This window comes from Condylostylus longicornis, unplaced genomic scaffold, assembly GCF_029603195.1.
Source record: "Condylostylus longicornis isolate FDR11 unplaced genomic scaffold, ASM2960319v2 ptg000077l, whole genome shotgun sequence".
NCBI lineage: Eukaryota > Metazoa > Arthropoda > Insecta > Diptera > Dolichopodidae > Condylostylus > Condylostylus longicornis.
The window spans coordinates 4,828,832-4,847,712 of NW_026578045.1; the positions used below are offsets into that span (position 1 = coordinate 4,828,832).

Sequence of the window (18,881 nt, forward strand, 5' to 3'; positions counted from 1 at the left end):
TTAAGCTTATATAAATACTGTGTTAAGTGCAGTAAAAGTAAAACCCGTTTTTGACAAGTAAAGAAAATATTTTTAGAAAATTTCATAATTTAGCAATAGATGGCGCGTTTTTTTTTTTTCTTATTATTTTTTATTTTAATAATTATTTTTCATTAATATTCAGTTTAACTCCCAGCTGACTCTTTCTTCCTAATTCAATTACTTTTTAAATTAAATTAAATTCAATTTTCTGAAAATAAAAACAAAAAGTTTTATACATAGGTTATTTTCGATGAGTTTTATATGCATATCTATTCGAATAGAACAAAATGTATTAAAAACAAATTTGCTATATTGATTGAAACAATTTTCAAATATTTTTATTAAGTTTACAAAACTTTTATATTAAATTTGTTTAACCTTTTTTTTTCATTTTTAGTATTTCCTATATTTGTGTCTATATTTGTGTTTATATGCATATTATAAAAAAATTTAATTCAAATTTTTAAATAAAGGCCATAAAAGGTAGTCATATGAATTTTACACCATTTTCAGAAATAATTGGAATTTAGCTGTGTTTATTTATCTAAGCTGTATTAAATTTGATTGCATAATTGAAATTTTTTTGAAATATTTTTAATTAAGTTTCACCTTATATTTTATTTTATATATTGCTATAAAATGCACAAAATGCATTCTACGGTAACGTAATTCAATTTAAACTGATTTCAGAATCGCAGTAGAAGACAATTTACTATACGAAGAATTGATAATAAAGAATAAGAGTTGATCGAACCAATGATTGTAACGCACCAGATTTTCATTTTGATAATCAATGAAAAACAATTACACTTTTAAGACGGAACGGTAAACTTTTAAGACGGAAATGGCTACAAAGAATATATATAAAAAGTTTTTTATTAATTGCATATTTTTAGGGGATACATTAGATAAAAAGAATATATTATTTAAAGACAGTTGAGTAACACAATATAACAATAAAATTAAACAGTTTTATAGGTAAATTTGGAAATGTAATCTTAATACTTGATTATTATTACTATTCTTATGGTTATAACAAAACCAACTTTGGGATGGCCTATTATGGGATGAAAATTTTAAATACGAATAATGTCACCATTTTATGAAACTTAAATTTTTGTCAGCAGGCGCATAAAACGGAAAACTACTAGATAAAATTGAGAATTTTCCAAAAACTAGCTCCATAATTACAGAATATACCAGTATACCGAACATTGTCAAGATGTTCAGTGAAAGACTCACTTAGATTCCAGTGAAATCTAAGTGAGTATTCATACTTATAGCAAAAAAATTGATAATTTTTGAGTTATCCCGACTTAAAACTACATTTACGATATTATGTAAATACAAAAATTTTTGATCATTTGTTTATACAACACACAATATTCTTTTTATATATTGTAGAATTACATACATATATAAATTGAATAAGTGTAAACATTCGAATAAAATGGCGTAAAAAATCGATTACCTATTTCATTTGTTCTATCTGTTTCTGTTTTTCTTTTTTTTTTTGTTTGTTGTCTAACAAAATAGTTTTGTATATTGTTTATTTATATACGAGTACATACTTATATATTATTAAAAAAAAAGTATGTAAATACAATATTTTAAAACACAAGAGTATTCTTATCTTCAACTTTAACATTTATAGAATTTTAAAAAACTCTTTATAAATTCTATTGTGTAAGTGTGTAACACATGTGTGTTGAAAACTTTTAAAATTGCATGCTATCGTCACTATCTCTTCTCTTTTATATCGTATAATTTGCTGTCTAATTTTTTTTTTCCTGTTTCGATAAGATTGTACTTTAGCTTTAGAAAGGTATATAAAAAATTTGAAATTTTAAATGGCTGCTTTAAATTGCAAAAAAAAAAAAATTTTTTTTAAATTTTCCTTTATTTTCGTTAAAGAAAAACAGAAACAAATTTGAAAGAAATGAAGTACAAAAATTTTTACATAAATATTTGTGTTTGTTCGGTACGTATACATTATGTTTTTAAGCATGAAATAACGGATGTTCATATGTACTAATATTTGTATATTGTATATAAATAAAACCAAACAAATAAAATTATTATATATATATAAAAAAAATTATGTGTTCTTATATAAGATATCCATACACACATAAATATTAATGTTATACCGATTACATTATGAACACATAATATTTTCGTATATCGCAGTATAGCAACTGATCTGTATATATCCAAGCCGAATATAATGTAAGTAAACAGAACACACAATAATTTATAGAATTTTCAAAGGAAGGAATATTGCAAGACTTGCATTATTTTTTTTTTGAATATTATGAAGTCCTTGAGGTAAAAAGGAATTTTTCCTTACGTTGCGCATTATTAAAGATAAATTTTTTTTTTCTCATATTGAAAAATCTTATAAAAATTTCCATTTTAAAGATGTAAGATCTTATATTTTATTACCGTTATTACAACTTTCCTATTTAAAAGTTCTTGAAGAACAAAAAACTAGCATGTAAGTAATATGAAAGAGAAAAAAAATTTGTTTCAATATGGAAATTAAAGTAAAGGACATTATTCTTAAATATAGAAAATTTCATAAAAAAAAAAATATGAAGAAACAAATCTTTAAAAAACTTTTCTTATGTAGTAAAAAAACAAAATTTGTTTTTAAGTAGAAAATAATTTTTAAAAGAAAATAATAAAAAAAAATTCACTTATAGTAAAAATTGAATTTGATTATTCCGTAGTGATTTAAAATATCAATGAACCAGTAAATAGTCCACATAGATTATCGTGCACTTTTTTTTTTCAGTGAATACGAAAATAATAGAAATTTATTGCGAGAGGGAAAAGGATTTCGCGTTTTGAAAGTACAATGACATATCGCTTTTTTAAAAGCATAATTACATAAAAAATTTGAAGCTCCACATTTGCAGTATTTGCTATTGATGAGATATCGTTGGTTGAGGATGGGTTGGAATTTCTCTACTATTCATGAGATATACTATTAATGGATTGGAATCTCTCTGAATGTAGATCAAAATATAGTTTTGTAAATTTGAAAATAACAAAAAATATTTAATTTTAAAATCATAATCAGCAAAAAAATACCACTTTTATTTTATCTATAGTGAATAAATCATTTATTCTATTAAAATTATCTTTTTCTCTCCAATAAATTTTTAATTTTTTGTAGTTTATTCATTAGTTTGTATAGTGAATTCGCCATTTACTTTAACTAATTTTCTAAAAAAATAACCTATTTTGTCAAAAAAAATTCTCCATTCTCTCCATAATTCTCTCCAATGAATTATTTATTCAGTTTACAATGTTATTCATTTTAATAAACAGTACAGTACACTCATTTTCTCCAATAAATTTCTAATTCTGTCCAATAAATTCTCTACAAAATTACTCACTTTGATCAATAGTAGTGTGCAATCATTTTTGCCAAACAATTGCTCATTCTCTCCACAAAATTACTCATTCTCTACAATAAACCACTCATTCTCTCCACTTAATAACTCATTTTCAAAAGCAATACACTTGTTTTCGCCAATAAAATGTTTCCGGTACGAAAATTAACTGTTAACGGCGTCAAAATCGTACAAAAGGTGATTCAGTCACGCTAAAATAGCAAATGCGAAACATAACGTATCTAAGTTTCTGCATTTTATTAAAAGTTCTTTTCTATTCTATGCCTAGAATGCGAACATTAACGGGAAAACATTATAAAATATAAAAAACTAAGATTTTATTTCTTCGTATTCGCATATGAAAGTTTTATTTTATGTTTTTTCTCTTTTTATAAGCAAATAAACCATGTTTGCTAATTTGCCTTAAAGTTTTCTTCTCTATATTTCTTATTCCTTAAATTTATAGTGGTTTTTCTTTTCTTATATTTTTTCGAAAAAAAAAACTTTTAACAGGAAACATGAAAAGTGTTTAAGGATTACTTAGTTTTATTCGTTTGCAATAAAAAGAGAAAAAATTTTGTTTTTTAAACATGAAAATATCAAAAATAAGTAAAACCACAATTAAATACCAAATTTAAATAAAAAAATAAATTGAAAAGAACATTTATAAAGTGATGATAAAGAATAAATATGAAAATTTTATTGAAAATTTTTATAAATAGAAAAGTATGGAAAAAAATTTTAAGAAAATATTGAAGAAACGAAATAAATATTGAAAATAAAATTTTATTATACATGTATAACAAAAATTTAATAACTACAGATATTTATTTATTTAATAAAACTTTTCCTTAATCATTATAAATGATTTTGACTTCAGTAAAATTAAATATACAGTTATTTAAAAAATTTATTCATAATTACTTAAAAATTTTTCTGAGTGAATGTAAAGGTACATATAAAAATATTTCATAATATATTTCGAGCAAGCCTATTAAAAATCCAAAATTTTTTGCATTTTCAGATCAATTTACCCTTTGATAATTTGATTTCAGATTTTACATGATTTTTTCTCAAATAAACTGCATGTCGACACTCATAAAAAAAAACTAATATGTTATATATAAAAATATCACTTCTGTATATTATGTGCATCGTACATATTGTAATACAAAGTACGATAGACAATGTTTTGAAATGTAATAGCATGTGTAAAATTCTCTTAGATATTACATACATATATTTACAGTTATGTTGATTGTTTTTCTATAAACTTCTATTCTTTACCACTTTTTTGTTTGAAGTAATAAATATGTTATGTGTTATACGGTAACTAGATACAGAACATATTCATTGCAATTATATTCAGATACATCTATGAATTTGACGGGATTTATGTACATGTTATATACACATATGATTTGAATGTAATGAACACATCCACAACTAATCGTGAATGAAAGTCGTCGCTATAATCCCTAAGGATTATTAAAAAAAAAAAAAAGGAAAAATAAAGCGATGAAATACATTCAGAGTTAAATTTTTTTTTCTCTCTCTAAAAAATTTTCTATTATCCCAGTATATGTATGTATATGTGTATGAGGATAACTTTTGGTGTATAATTTAACCAAAGAAATGATTTTTTGGTGTAATGGAAAATTTTACTTTTTTGATTTCTTTTGTTTTTGGTTTTCTTGTTGAATATTTTTTTTCTCTTTTAATATTCTTTTCTATTTTCTGAGTGTGATAATATTTTTTTAAACTTTATTTTTTATCTCTTGCTTCAAAAAAATGCACATGCTATATAAAAAATATAACAGTATAACAATATACCATATATGTTTATAGCACTTTCAATTTTGTTTTTTTCGAGTTTTGCTTAGAAGTTTTTCATATTTAAAATATCACTTTCAAAAAAATAGTTTCCAAATATGTTTGCACTGCATATACTCGTATTACACATAACTTTATATATAATGCATATTGTTAAAATTTAAAAATTATTATAAAAAATGCATTCGAAAATAAAGTAGCATAAAAAATTTTAAAAACTTGAAATGGTAAGAAAATTTCTTTCATATCAAAGACGCAATCCATAGATTAGTTACTCCTGCCACAAAGGGTTAATAATCGAATAAGCTAATTTATTCGTATAGAGAATTTTGAAATGATAGGCTAACTGACTTTTGCATAGCATCTTATGCTCAAGTAACCAGTACCCTGCCATTTTATGTTAAGTCCTTAAAATAATGGGCCAAAATTGAAGTATTTCAAATGTTGCCATTGTTTTTTTTAAAAAAAAGTTCTTTGCCGCAGTTATATATGAATTCTAATTTAAATTCTTTAAATTTTTAAGTATACAAAATAAAATCACTCACAGGTTTTCTAAAAACAATATTCACACAAAGAATAAATTTCATATTTTAAAAAATTTTACGGTATACTTCGTATTTGGTACAGTTTTTCAAAAATTAATCTGAATTATTTGTATAACATATGAATATTTTTTCTATATACCCACTTTTTAGTGTTACATAACACCTCTCTCTATTAAAAATATATAAGCTTTGACAAAAAAAGCAGCAAAAATATTCTCTCATTTTGAATGCCAATTATAACAGTAAACAGTAATTACAAGAGAATGAAAAATCCCAAAATATGAAAAAATTATTTTACAACAATTGAGAAAATTTCCAAAACGACTTGTATAAAAGTAAATATTAATTAATTATTAATTAACTTTTACATATATTTTCTATTGTTGATTTTATGAAATTTTCAAAAAATTTAATTACATACATATTAAGAAATATATACGAACAAATATGTGTAATTAATACCACAGTATATCAACACAAAATCTCATAATGTGTGGTTTTCTTATATAATTTATATTTACCACACCGGTATTTAGGGAGCGTAACCTTTGTAAAAATAAAAAAAAAATTTCTTTGTATAACATTACATTTCTGTATTCTCCTCATTTTGAGAAAGGAAGGGCATTCTTATGACTATGTTATACAGATTCTTATATAAATTAAATGTTATTTTGAAAATTCGAGGATTGACTTTAAATTGATGACTGCAAATTAATTTTAACAAAGAATGAAAGTTTATTCTAAGAATTCAAAACAAATTTTCAGCAATATCTTCTGTTTTTCACCTTAAAAGTGTTTGCATCGTAATTTATATATTTTGAAAATTTGATCAAAATTTTATAATTAGATGCAGAGTAACTAGGGAATAGATTTGTTGCACTTGAGCCTTACTATGTAATTCGATTTTGGTATGTATTGCAAATTGATTGGTACTACCTTACCATTTTTCCGAAAACGAAAATCGTATTACTATAAAAGTAGTTTGAGCATGGTGCTTTACTATTACTGTAGTTTGAGTAAATAATAATAGAGTCAAAATATTAAGTTAATTATTCAGTTAAATAATGATTTTTTAAGTATCATAATCTTTAATTTTTAAATTTAAACTTCTGTAAACTATGAGTTTTAAAACCGGTTTCATAAAGAATTACTTGAATTAAGTCTACAGCGAATCATAATTGGCACATGTCAAAAAACAAAGCTTGTATTAGATCGTATGATTCAATTTCTATAAATGAAAGATAGTTAAAAATTATCAAAGCTGGTAACACTAATTTTCTATTAGCTCTCCTCTTCTTCCTTCTATTTTTTATTCTTTTTATTTGTTATTGATTATATTTTTACTGTACAAGGTTTTTTCCTGCCAGAAGTAATTTATCATACAGAAAGCATTCTTTTTCGCATTTTTGTAATTTTTTATACAAACGAAATATGGTAACGAAAAACTTAGGGATATGAAGACGGGGACGGAGAGAGAAAAATCATCAATTCGTAAATGAAAAAGAAATATAAATGGTTGTAATAAAAATTATAATGGTAATAATAGAAATATGCATTGTTATACTTATTTACTTATAAATAATTTTTTTTTTATAACTTGCTAATTTTATTTTTATTATTATATTCCTAGTGAAGATAGAATTAGTATGAAAATTTTTGGTGGGTGGATTATGGGAATATTTCCAAGTTTATTTTTATTTTAGTAACAAGAGCGTTTTAATAATAAAAAATAAATTTAAAAAAATTTGAGAGAATTTGTTCAAGTAATTTTATTCAATGACAAATTTTAAACAAAGTATCAATCATTTAAATTGAATAATTGGATTATATTCTTCTAAATAAATTTAGGAAATGAGAGGAAAAAACATATTAATTAGTAAGAAGAGATTAGTAAGATTTTAATAAAAATTGACTAAGTATTGTAATAAACAAGTTCTGGAAATTACATAGTTTTTTCTCACCATAAATCAAGATTAAATAAAAATAATTTTAAAAATTTTTGGCATTCTGTAAAAATGTTCGAAAGCATGGGGCATTGTCTCAATTTAAATGCTATAGAAATTTGGTTAAACCCGATATTCTAAAATTAATAAATTTTCAGTTTAACTATTTAAAAATTTTAAATCGAAAGAATTTTGAATTATTATAACTTTTTTTCCATTTTCTCTTATCAATAAAAAATTTTGAAACCAGACCTTGCACTGCTTGTTAACACAATCAAGCTTTCATATAGTTTTCAATCTAGTTCCATTATCAACTAAAATTTTCAAAAAATGTAGTAATCGCGTTTAGACAATTCAAATGGATTTGAAATATGGCTCTTTTCTAAAAATATAGCTCAAAATTTGAATTGCTCAAAATTTTTAAAAAATTTATGAGCCGAGTACAAAAATCTGCCTATATTACGGTGCAAAATTTAAAATGATCAATACTATTGAAATTCAAAATGAAAAACTGACATTTCAAAAACAGTTACATCAAAATTAAATATATCAGACCTGGAGTTGCACAAAAATCGAAAAATAATTAATCGGAACACTCAATTTTTATGTTGTTACCAATTTACGGAAATAGGAATGCCCAAATTCTTACATACCGAAAACTTACTAGTACATAAATATTTTACTGAATTTCAAAAAACTCTACAACTAAGGAAAATAGCCTATATGCGGTCATTAGAAGTTTCTTTTTAAAATGCGAAAAACCCAAAATTTATATGGTGACAAAAACACAATCAAAGTTTTTATCAAATACTAGTTCAACTAAATTACATCTGCATTTTTAAATTTTATTAAAAACCATTTTTATTTGGTTTTTATAATATTAAAAAAAAAAAATAAAATGAACAATAAAATTTGAAGTGAATTGCAAGAAATTGCAAGATTTTCATTTAATCTACGTATATTTATTATGTAATTTATATTTGGAACACTGAACACCGAACACAATTTTTTGGTCTTTAATTGTTGTGGTCTACTATTCTCTAAGTAAATATTTTTATTGAGAAAGGAAGGAAAAAGAAAAATTTACTCAAATATCTAAGCATTTTTGGTTCACTTGTTTTTTTTTTTTTAATTCATTTCTGCTCTTTCTTTTACTTTTTTTTTTTTTTGAATAAAAATATTTTTCATACTCTTTCGAACCATTTAAATTTTTTTTTGTATAAAATCTGTTAAAATGGTATATTAGAATAATGTCTGCATTTGATGGATCTTATAGTCTTTTTATACCACATTCAACTTTTTATGTTTCATTCTCTTTCTTTTTCTCTTGTTTCTTTTTTTGGTTTTTGTTATATTTTTTTATGCCAATATGAATAAAGGGGTTAAATGCTATATTTTATATCTATATGTGTTATATTATAATTCAAATTCATCAGTCATCATAATCATTATCAACGCCGTCACTATCATGCTCTTTATTATGTCAGCAATTTCTATATATACTTATATAAACAAAAAAAAAATAAGAACATCAACAACACCATCATTGCTGAGATTTGACGCTTTGACATGAGCATAAGTGAAATGGTTATTGTTACAATTTTTTTTTCCTTTTTGCTCTTTCTTTTATTTTTCTCTTCTTTTTTTTTCATTAATACAAGGAAAATTCTTCCAAATGAAATTAATTACCCATTTCCTATGTATATATATACAATATAGAAAAAAATCATTATCTTTACAATGTACATATATATGAATGTATATATGTGTGTATATGTAAATTTTTTTCTTTCTGTTACCCTTCTAAAAATTAAGTCATTAAAAGTATTTTGAATAATTTGGTGAATGAAGAATAAAAGGGGAAAAAAATAATAATAATAAACATAAAGAAAAAAAATTATAACACTTTTATGTAAATTGTATTTTATATAATATAAAGGAATGAGTTTAAAACAGTAACATTTGCTTAAAAAAATTTCTAAGAAAAAAATAAATAGGAAATAATTCACCACATTTGAAGAAGCAAAAAAAATAATGATGACCTGCCAAATAAATTTCAAGAATTCCATAATGATTTTTTTATTTTTTTTTGAAAATTAGAATAATTGGAAAATTATTTTGTAAATATTTATTTTGGATCCGATTCAAAATATTGAAAGAATTACAAAGTTAATGTGATTCTTATATAATGATTTTTACTTTGACATATAAGAATTCATTGATTCCATTGGAATTAATATTTTTTGTCAAATCAGATGTCGCTGTTTTAGTAAAATAAAAGCAGTTTGCCAGTAGTTTAGTAATTTTCTTTAAATTCTCTTAACAAAAACTCGCTGTCCTCTAGAGAGTTGCAGACAACACTATCTCCGGATTAATTATACCAAAAATTCTTTGAAAATTAAATGCTATCTTATATAAAAAATTAGGTGAATACTCGTGAATAAATTTAAATATACAACTAGTGTAGTGCTGGGAATGTTACCCTATTATTTATTTTGCACTATTTTTATTATTTTATTCACTTTAAATTTAAGGGTAAATTATGCAATACTACATCACTTATTTATTTAACCCTGAAATTTAAAAAAAAAAAAAAAACTGATGCTGTATTGAGAGTGTTACCCAAGGTGTTTACAGTATTATATATACAGAAATGGAAAAAATTTCATCAAGAGTTCATCAAGAGGGTGGGTCTCGAGCGATGTGTTGTAGTACACGCTCCGCACTCAGAAGGGGGAGGGAGATTACATAATAGATGTTTAGACAACTCAACAAATCGAATGTAGGTTAAAAAATATAATATATTTGCTCTTAAAATTTATGACAATAAATATAATTGAAGAAAATATTAATTGCATAAACTGGACTATTATAGTGAAAAAACGATGACTTCAATTTTCAATAAAAATTTTATCTTGATAATTTTCCAATAAAAACAAAAGTACGACAACTGAAATAAACTATTTCCACATTCACAATTGGCTTGACATATTTTTCACCATAGCTTCGTAAATTTTCGTAAATTTACTTCTTTTTTTTACAACATAGTGCAATTACCGTTTTATTACGAGTATTATAAATTACGTCAAATTAAATCTTTGTTATTTCTTTAAAATATTTTTTTGCTTTTTATCAAATTTTCAATTTTCTAATTTAATTTTTTTTTTTTATGAAGAAAACTTTAATTTTTCCAATTTTTCATTTCAATTACAATTTTTTTTTCTTTCCAAATTTTTCATAACTTTGCGAAAAAAAAATTGGAAAAATTGTGAAAATAAAAACAAGGTAAAGAAAAAAATAAAATTTTCCATACTTTTTCTTCTTAATTTTTGTTATACAAATATAATATAGGCGCCAGCCAAAATATTTACAATGATTAGGTAAAAATCTATAGTAAAATATGGAAATAGATGATAGGATATAGTATAGGATCAGGTTAACAATATTATTTACTTTTATATAAGGTTGTGTGCAAAAGTTTTAAAAAACTTATTAGAAGAAAAATTCGAACAATATAAAATTATTGTCCTTTATTATTAAAACTTGGCTAATATTCAAAAGAAAACTCTTGTTATTTTCCTGATAATAAATTTACTTTAATATGACTATATAAGTAATAAATATTACTCTAGTAAATTGGTGAAAAATAAAATAACAAATACTGTAGTTAGAATAGAATTACTTAAGAATAATAAATTTATACATGTGACGGCAAACTTACACTTCAGATCTCCTATAATATTAAACGAAAGAATCCAAAACTTTTCAAGTATTGAATTTGTAGTGAAATACGCATGAATTCAAATTCCGACTATTAAATACTTTTACTTTACTTAAACAGGAACCTGACATAAATGTATGTGGAAGCTAAAACTTTGTCCTTGCCATTATGTTCTGTCGATGAAAATGATACAGCTACCGACAGTGTCTTTCATGCCGCACTAATTCATAATGAATGAACCCTGTTCTTATATAATACAGCTTGTTCTCTTATCAAATCCAGTGTGATACGGTCCGTGTCAAAAAAACTGATTGCCTCGTAAGGACTCATCATTCTCTAATGAAAAATTTAGATGTCGGTCTCCTTATACTGCATTTGGAATTTTATCAAATATATGGTGACTCAGCTTAACTTTACTTAACTAAGAATGGTCAACAAAAGAAATAACTTATGACTCAAGTTAATGGCACATTTTAATTTTTCATTCACTCACACAATTTTTTTGGAAATTCTTAATGTAATCTAAACCCTTACACACCTACGTACATTTTTTTTCCAAATGTTAATGTAATCGCCCCTGCTTCGAAAAGTTGTTTTTTTCAATTTCATTATTTTTAAAATAATTCAATTTTATTTTCGGATAAGCACTTATTGAACACACTCCATATGTATGATTTAGCAATTTTTTGAATGGAAATTTGAAATAATGATCCTTACTTTCATTACATAATTTCATAAAAAAAATTAAATTTGGAATATTAATGCTCAAAATACTTAATTATACAGTTTCCTTAAATTAAAAGTTCTTCTGTATATAATTTTTCTCATCTTTTTTTAATCAGCGTAAAAAACGTAAAAAAAAAAAATTTTTAAATATATTCATGTAAATTACCTTAATATGTGCACAGACCAATGTTGATTTTTAGTACAAAAACTTCATTGCGTACGAAGGTGGGAATACTCGCCTGAAAATTAAATTAAAACAATTAGAAAAAATTTTAAATTAAATAATCAAAATTATTTTGTATTATATAGTTAATAACATTTTCAAGCACCAGATGTCGCACATGTACGTATGATGTATTAAATAAAAAGCCAAAAATCAAAACCACAACTTGTACCGTTTCGGAAAAAATTAGCTCACTCTTTAACGTTTTAATATTCTAAGTGTTCAAGACATGATTGTACTCCCGAAACAAGCTGAAATAATGGATTTGAACGAAAAAATTACATAACCATAGGAAATATTTCTCCTTCTTTCAGTCTCATAAGGTGACAATTTTAATTTTCATTTCAAAATTTTTTATTCTAGAAATTTTATTAATTACTTAATTTCAGATTTCTGCTTTATACACCTGTAATTCTTGAAAATTTGTCTGGTATATTTAGCACCAAAATGAATACCAGAATCTAGTTCTTTTTACTTTCCATAAAAAACTCTAAATTACTTTAAAAACGTACAATCGTGAGTCACTTGCATTAAGAAGAATAGGGACTCGGGAGTCAGTTGTAAAAAAAGGTGTTTAGTAAAAAAATTCTTAAAAATTTCGACTATGAACTCAAATAATACGTAAATAAAAGAAATCTTAGTAACACACCTATAGGTAGATTTCAATTCAAAATGAGATTATTTTTTAAAGCTGGAAACAGTTTACAAGCAAAACCAATGGAAGAAATCTTCGACTGGCTGTTTACACTAGCCTCTTGCCGGTTGCGAGACAGAGAAAGCAGCTCTCTACTTACAAAAATTATATGAAAAATTTTATTCTCTTTAAATAAATTCACAAAAAATTTCTTCTATAAAAATTTAATTTTTTAATTGTTCGTTTATGCAAGAAAACTCTATTCGTTTTATGCAATAGAGCAGACAAAAAAATATAATCATCACAAAATGCTTATATAATTTTTCTTTTCTTTTTTTTTTCTCAAATTTAAGTTATTCAACGAAAAAAAAAGTAAAAGAAAAAGTATATAAAATATATTTTGCAAACATTTGGTCCTGACACTATTATCCTTTAAATTTAAAGTTAAAATAAAAAAAAAAAAACAACAAACTTTTCAGCTCATCAAATACACACATACATAATGTATATATCATAACAAAAGTTTATATTTTAAATGTATGTATATGCATTATTTTTACATTATACATGCGCATATTATGTACATAATCTTGTACAGGACATTTTACCCTATACCTACTAAAAAAAAAAAATAATATTATTTATGAACATTGTATGTGAAAATTGTGAATATTTACACAAAAATCTACATAAATATTGCAATGATATTATATAAATATACATGTGAGTATTTATATATGCATACGTAGATATTCAGATTTATAATTGTGCATCTCTCCATTCAATATTTAAAAAGGCATTTTGCAAAAAAAAAAAACAAAACGATTAAATTAAAATTTTGTTTTTGCATCATTCACTTGTATATACATAAGTGTGAAAATCAATTCATTTTTGTATTAGCAATAAGAATTTTATACTTGATATCCTTTTTATTATAAAATAAATACAAATATATAATTCTCTATTATTTATTTGAACACAAAACAAAAATTTATTTAACCAAAAAGTAAGAATACGTGTAGATGGAGGACTTATGTACCTAGTATAATATTTTGTATGCCTGTACGTTTTTTGTTTTTGATTACAATCTTAATATAAATTTGTTTTGAAATGCAAGTAAATTATTTGTACATATGTACATAAGTATGTATTATAATGTGCTTGTATGCTTCATTACACTTATAAAAAAAAAAACGAGTATTTAAAAATGAATTTTTAATTAAATTTTTCAAATTAATTTCAGGAAGATAAAAATAATTTTCTTTTCGAAGAAATTTAATTTAATTTAAAAATTTTAAAAAGAAAAATTTCTTTATTATTTATTACTCAAAAATAAATTTTAAATTATTAATTTTATTACGCCTTTGGCATTCTGAATAAATCATGTAGAGAAAAAATGTATGACAAGTAATTAAAAAAAATCGTAATTTAATGGGATTATTTATTGATCTTTGAGGCGGTTCATGTTGGCAAGACCTATATTGTAAGTGATGGTTTAATAATGTGTCAAATGATAAGTCTTTCAAATGATGGTTTTATGTCGCTAACCCAATACGTAGAAAAATCGCTAAAATTCGCTAAATTTTTTCAGCGATTTGATTTACAGTATTTATCGCTAGATATAGCGAAAAAATAGCTAAAACGGTATTACTGTCCGAAAATCATTTAATTTTAATTCAAAAAATTTAATCATTTAATTTTAATTTAAAAAATTTTATTCTTCTCCATTTGTATAAGAATAAACTTTTGCAGTAACAGCTAATTTTATTGTTAATAAAATGAAAATTTTTTCTCTGTGTATATATGCTATAATCAAAAAACAAAAAATAAAAAATAATTTATTTTGTAATTTGAATATTTTGAAATTTATACAGACAAGCAATATAAATACAAGTAAATCTCTTTTCGATTGTTCTGCAATTAAAATTTAATTTTGTAAAATAACATTTTATGTAAATATAAAATTATTGGTTTTACAGCATGAAATCTGACCGTATATCTAAATTTTATGTTCAAAATGTATAAAATATTTTTTATAATATGTGTTCTTTGAAACAAAATAAGTTGAAATTATTTTCAAAATTTTTGAATAGACAAATTTTTAATGTCAAACAAAATATATAACATAAATTTAAAATACACACAGATTAGTTAAAGTTTTTAATGTTTTAGGGTACCCCCTTACATATGACATGCTCCGAAATTTTCATTTATTTAAAATGTATTTAAAATATTTGGAGGGCTTTTGATTTTCCAATAAAACATTATTTTGTTTCAAATTAAAATTTATTGGGGTGCAAAATATTGTGATAAACAAAAAAATTCTTAATCTACAAATATTTTCAAATAAAGGAATTTTAAATTTGTGTAGAATTGGAGAAATTAGAATGAATTGTGGAATGAATTGTGTAGAATTGAAAAATTACACTTAGTTTCAATAAAGAATAATTATAAATATTTGGGTAAAATACGGAACCACTGTCGATTTCCATATTAGTGTAGCCGTTTTGCATTTTAGTTTTTACCGCTTTCCGATATTCTAATTTAATAAATCTTGTTGCTTCATTTTTCTAATGCGAAGTTCGTTTTTCAACTACAAATATCATATTTCTCAGAAACCACCCTGACTGACTCTTTATTATTAATATTAAAATTTATTGAAGTGGCATCGGACACATTTGAAGCAGGAAGTATAAATATTACCGTCCTTCAGCTTATACAAAGGTTAGAATTATAGAACAAAAAGAGTGAAACGAAAGAGTTCTCCTGAGTTCGTCACGATATGTTAAGACGAAAACACAATACATTAGAACTGATGTTTAGTCAGTTTGATCAGCTTTAGGAAAATATGACAATTCAGATGAGTTTTAGATTCAATTTAAGTATCCGAATATTGGCGACTGTTATTCAATATCTTTGTTTTCCAATAATTTCCGAATCAATAAAATCCGAATACTAAACTTTATCAAATCAAAAAACCATAGTATAACAATATCCAATTATTTATTTAATTTTTATTTTTTTTTTTTTTTTAAATTTACATTAAATTCTACTAATTTTAAAAAAATGTTTTTGTATTAAAACTCTGTTGTAGTTGCATTATAATGTAGCAAATCATGTACAATACACATACTTGCATACATATACGTATGGATTCATAAAGGTTTATTATACTCAATATTCAATAATACTTAAATGCTTTTAAAATTATTTTGTTATAAACCACATAAGTACTATATGTTTTGAAACTCATTTAAATTTAAAACTAAAAATTTAAATTGCAATTTTTTTTTCATTTTTTTTTTTGGAAAAAAATGTTAAAATTATATTTAATTTTTTTTTTGTTTTTTGTTCAACTCATTATTTTTAAATTGAAATCAAATTAAATAATGCAATATTTTAAACTCATGGCTTGTAGTATAGCACAATTACTTTATATATTTTAAGTCTAAAACTTGTATTATTACAGTTATATAGCCTGATATTGAAATAAATATTTCATTACCATTGAAATATTGCATATTTTCAGGAGCAATTTTAAAGTAATAATTTGAAATAGAAAGGTATTAAGATATTATGACTGTTCGATACAACAGCAATGTAATATAAGTCAAAAACGTTGCGAATATAAGACTTCAAAGGGGCTTTATTTTTATTAACCCTTGACTTGAATTTATATTGCTATATTAGTACTAAAATTATCACATTAAACATCTCATGTTCCGTTGCTTACGCTCGGAAAATCACGATATGTTGTGAAAAGTTAAAAAATTTCTCATTCTCATAGTATACTCATAGTTAAGGAATTCCGATTTTAACTTATGTCAAAGTTTTTAAAAATGGACAATAAGAATTTTCACCCGGATAGAAAGTTCATTTTATTTTTCAATTTTTATAGAAATTCATTAGAGCCGATAATATCGAGAAACCGAATATTGATAAACGAAAATTTAAATAATGCAAATTATGAGGGGTAATAACTTAGAGAGAAAGTACTGGAAAAGAAATTTTATTCTAATAAAATAAAATATTTATGGTTATCTTTTTATTTTTAGTTTGATAATTCCGTGTGTTACCGTGTAGGGAAAAAAAAGATTTGTGGGAAAATGGTATTAAATGAATTATAATGTTACGTGATTTAAATTTTCGGCTTTGAATTTATATTGCAGATTCACAGCTACAAATTTTGATTTAAAATATTTTCATGTAGAACATTACTATTATCATTTTATTTTTGACCCTTAGTATATCGAAACTTTTCTGTACAAATCATTGCCAATTTAAGAAACATGAGATACAATCAACTTTAAAAGATTTATAAAATTTTCCATTGTCATTATACAAACATGAAAATCTTCTAAATGTCATCATTATTTCCATTTTTATTAGTTTTGTTATTGTAAAAAGATTTTTATTCCATAAAGATTTCTAAATCATAACTAAATTATAAACTGGTTGGCACTTTCAAAATATTTACATTACAACATACAAGTGTTGTAAAAGTGAAAAAGTTTTTATGTCTTTAATTTTGTAGTCATCAAATCCAAGTATTTTTGCCTTTTTTTTTTGCCTTATACCATAATCATTAATTATTAATAAGAAAACAAAACAAAGAAATCGGAAAGAATTCCAAAATTTTCTCTCATTTTTTTTTACCCTTATATCCAATATTCCTTGTTATAATTTTTTTCTTCTTACTTTTTTTTTTAACACATGAAAATTAGAAAAATCTCAGTAGGTATCCTGATTTAGCCTTAAATTTATTTCCCTCTTCATTTTCATGAGATGATGTGTAGACATTTTGTAATAAAAAGATACGACGTGGTTAGAATATTCTTGTATTTCTCAACTTGCCACTTTGTATACTGTGTACAACCGATACGTACAAGAATTTGTGTTTTTTTTTTTTACTTTACAACTTATATTCGCCCCAACTTTGTATATTAATAAATAAAAAGGTAAAAAGGCAACAGTTTTTTTTTTATTATTTTTTTTTCGAGAAAAATATATTTCTCTTTTTACGTAAAATGAGAATGTTGGAATTTGTGAAAATCAAATAGAAATTTTCAGTTAGAATATTGTTTTGGAGCGATGAACAGATAGAGTTCTTGATGAGAAGAACTATACAACTAAATTGTTGTTATATTGAAGGGTAAAACGTAAATATTAAAAAATATTGAAAAATAATGAATAACGAAAGCTTACTCCATTAGATTAAAACATTCTCTCTTCCGTATTTGTATTTTCTCTCTTCTCTCAATAGGAAAACGTTGTACAACAACGTAACCTATACTGATATCTTATTCTAGAATTAAGGTATCTTCAGGATTTAGTAAACATTTTAAATTCAATAACAGGTGGGCTGAAAAGTCCGTATCGTTTCTATGAGATTGCGCCACCAGAATAAAATTCATACCCTTCTTAGGTAAAACGAACCTTCAAAAGATGCCTGTCAAAATTTGACAGCTGTCGGATCATTAGTTTGTGAGTTATCGTATCAAGAGTGACGCTACTTTTGTTATTTTTGAAAACCATGGAAAACATTATTTTTTGATGAAAAAAGTCCCGTTAAATGCAAGAAATGGCTTGATGAGTGTTATCCGGACTCTGCCCCGTGCGAAGCAATTATTCGCAAGTGGTTTGCTAAATTTCGTACCGGTCATATGCCAACCAAAGTAGACGCACGCAGTGCACGCCCAAACGAAGTTACAGACGAAAACGTGAAAAAAATCCACAAAATAATTTTGGGAGACCGCAAAATACGGTTGATCAACATAGCCGACTACTATACAGTGTTACTGGAGCGTTTGAAGGCCGAAATCGCCAAGAAACGG

At 24.1% G+C, this 18,881-nt stretch overlaps 1 long non-coding RNA gene across 1 annotated transcript in view; it reads right to left on the minus strand.

Annotated features, from left to right (window-relative positions):
- The window catches only part of LOC129612876 (uncharacterized), a 176,203-nt gene extending 163,790 nt beyond the window's left edge, over window positions 1–12,413 (minus strand). The window contains exon 1 of the long non-coding RNA XR_008697283.1: window positions 12,357–12,413. This is a non-coding gene — a long non-coding RNA (uncharacterized LOC129612876). The remainder of the gene's footprint in view (window positions 1–12,356) is intronic.
- Between the last annotated feature and the right edge of the window lie 6,468 nt (window positions 12,414–18,881).